This window comes from Myotis lucifugus, unplaced genomic scaffold (genome assembly GCF_000147115.1).
Source record: "Myotis lucifugus unplaced genomic scaffold, Myoluc2.0 scaffold_52, whole genome shotgun sequence".
Taxonomy (NCBI): Eukaryota; Metazoa; Chordata; class Mammalia; order Chiroptera; family Vespertilionidae; genus Myotis; species Myotis lucifugus.
In genome coordinates, this window is record NW_005871100.1 from 6323731 (window position 1) to 6326816 (window position 3086).

General features: G+C 49.3%; 1 protein-coding gene across 4 annotated transcripts in view; it reads left to right on the forward strand.

The window, feature by feature from the left end:
• The first annotated feature begins 2417 nt into the window (after positions 1-2417).
• The window catches only part of FAM126A (family with sequence similarity 126 member A), a 61613-nt gene continuing 60944 nt past the window's right edge, over positions 2418-3086 (forward strand). Inside the window, exon 1 of one of the 4 annotated variants that reach the window (XM_014455914.2) lies at positions 2418-2656. The gene's annotated coding sequence lies outside the window, so the exon portion shown is untranslated. The remainder of the gene's footprint in view (positions 2657-3086) is intronic. The other 3 variants (XM_023753856.1, XM_006088809.3, XM_014455915.2) reach the window with 3 other exon arrangements.

A 3086-nucleotide genomic window follows, 5' to 3' on the forward strand; every position in this document is an offset into this window, starting at 1 on the left:
CTTCGCTTAACTTTTCACCTGCTATCCAGCTATGTATACTGTAAGCTTCTAGCATTCCTTTGCATTCTGGTCAAGCTGAATGCCTTGTAGTGTGCAGAAAGTCAATAAACATTTGCCTCTCCCTCCTATCCTTACTTCCGCAGGTGTGGTTCAGGCCTTCATCTCTCCTGGAGTTTTGCCCTAGTCCTAATGGGCCTTCCTGACACTGGAGACTCTGGCTCTTTAAATCAGTAAATCATGGCCAACACATGGAGGCTCACATGGATAATGGCCAGTAAAACCGATTGTGTGTGTGTGTGTGTGTGTGTGTGTGTGTGTGTGTACTCCTCTGTTCACTCTTGCTCTCTCCCTGTTTTCCTCTGTTCACTCTTGCTCTCTCCCTGTTTTATGAGCTAACTGACCGTTTGGATTTCTTTTTCTTTTTGGCCCCTCACTCTCCTACTCCCTGTTCTGCCATGACTTGAGAGCAGAATTCAATTTCTCTGGTTTTGATTACTTGAGTTCTTTAAGATGTCAGGGTATAACATACTCACTAGATCTTCCTGTCCCTATCCTTTGGGTAAACACTTTCTCTGGCTAGACTGTGGCCCAGCTGATCTAAATTATCACCCCAATCTTCCACCAATACCCTGGCCTGATCTGTCAAGATTCCCCTTAAAGCCGAACCGGTTTGGCTCAGTGGATAGAGCGTCGGCCTGTGGACTCAAGGGTCCCAGGTTCGATTCCGGTCAAGGGCATGTACCTTGGTTGCCGGCACATCCCTACTGGGGGCTGTGCAGGAGGCAGCTGATCGATCTCTCTCATCGATGTCTCTAACTCTCTATCCCTCTCCCTTCTTCTCTGTAAAAATTCAATAAAATATATTTTAAAAAAAAAAGATTCCCCTTAAAGAGAACAGATACTCTCTAAACTGGCTTTAGGATTTTCATCCTTTAAAGGAAACCTGATTGTGTTGTCCACATGATTAAAAGATTCTGTTGGTCCCTCATTGCCATTGTAGAATGAAGTCTAAATCTGAGCTGTCCAATATGGGAGTTATTAGAATTCAAATAAAAATTGAGTTCTTCAGCTAAACCATATTTCAAGTATTTGATAATCACATGTGGATAATGGCTATCAAATATAGAACATTTCCATCTTTGCAGAAAGCTCTGCTGGACAATGCTCATCTAAATACATTAGTGTAGCTCATGAGGCCTTTTACCATCATCTCAACCTTTTGATCTAGCTTAATTTTTGGCTGCGACTCACTTTTCAGCCTACGCATTTTTCAATGTTCCCTAACCACCCAGAGCCCTTTCACAACTCCATGCCTCTGAACATGCAGTTTCTCTTCCTGAAATGCCCTTTGACTTTATTCCCTGGTAAACTCCTATCTATCTTTTAAGATCCTATTCAAACATCACCTTCCTTGTGAAGTTCCCTTAAACACAATAATTTCTTCCTGTGTGTTCTCCTTGCTCTTTGAACCTAGCTCTGTTGCCCTTATCACTGCATTTTGTTATTATTTGCTAACAATCATGGCTATGCTCTTGGAAGGGAGATCCTATCTGATTGTTCTATAGATCCGCCCAAATGATTACCTAAAATTGTTTGCTTAATGCTCTTTTGATATCAAGTAATATGTTTTCTTATTTGTGTGTGGCATATTTGGAAAGCTTACTTGTTGCTTTAGAAGTCTTTCCTCTTTCTGGTAAAAACTTCCTGTCTTCCAGGTTGAAGGTCCATTTTTCTTCTAATTAATTCTGATTGGATTTGAGAGGGATGTGGTAGGAGGAGTTGACAAGGTCAAAAAAAGAGGGACTGTATGTAGGAGCTGGCTCAGATGTGCTCAGGTGCCAATCGTTTCACAAAATAATGTGTGTCTAGAAGAGTAGGCAAGTAGGAAGATGGAGGGGTGGGGGGTGGGGGGGAGTCCATGGAAAGAAAATTGGGAAATTGTATTTGACTTTTTTCCAGGCTAAGTGGGCAAAGTTTTTATTACCATTTTATAAAAACGTACTTTTTTTTGGCTTAGAATTTAGTAAAATTTTGATAAATTCTTGTGTCTCCAATTACTGGAAAGTAAGTCCTTCTGATCAAGAAATTAAAATATCAGTTAGTTCCTCTTCTGTGATTATGGTTAACGTCACTCCGAAAGGCTTACTTTCTTCTGAGCGGGCCATAAATCCTAACGGCTCAGCGCCTAGAGACCTTCACGGATCACTCTTTGTCGCAAATCTGACAGTCAATCATCTCCACTTGGGCGCTCCGACCACGCCCACTGCGGAGACCACGCCCACCGAAGTAGCTCTCCCTCCCACCTCACGGCTCCGCCCCAGACCTAGCAGAGGAAGATCCTCATTGGTGGAGAAGTTGTTCTGGTCCCGCCCCGGGCGACGGCCATAGGCCGAACTGGAGTGGGGCGGTGGTGGTTGGTTGCCTGGGGACGGGTCCCTAGTCTTGCCCGTCAGAGTAGCTGGCGGCAGTGGCGGCTCTCGGAGCTGGGTTGTCAGTCAGTGAGCAGAGGGGGAAGATGGCTCGTCGGGACCCGTTTTGCTAGGAAGAAGGGGGGCAGGTGCTGCTACTGCCCGGGAAAAGGAAGAGCCGACGCCTTCGCTGTCGCTTCGAGCCAGACGAGTGAAGTTCTGGGAGTGGAGGTCTGGGAGCCGCTCTGGTGAGTCCGGTCGAACGACCCACGGCGGGCCCCCAAGGCGGCCGACGACCGATAACTTTTTTGTCAGGGAGGAGCCGGGCGAGGCGGCGGCGGGGAGGGGACGGGGACTTTGTCTCTTGGGCGGCGGCTTCGTTGGAGGTAACGGCTCCCGCGCGAGGCGTCGCGGGTGGGCGCAGGACCCTGCTGGGCGCGGGGGGGCGTCGCGGGCCGCGAGCGGCGGGCCCGGGTGAGGGGCTGCGGTCGGCGGCTGCTCGCCCCTAAGTTGGGCGCCCCCTCCTGCTGCTGCCCGGGCGGCGGCAGCCTTGAGCGCGCGGGACTGGAGCCTTTCTTCCCGGCGAGGAGCGGTCCAGACTGCGGGGTGACCCGGGTGCCGCTGCCTCGGCGTGTGGGGGGTGGAAGGGGCCGGCGCCCTCTGCGAGTCGACTGGGCA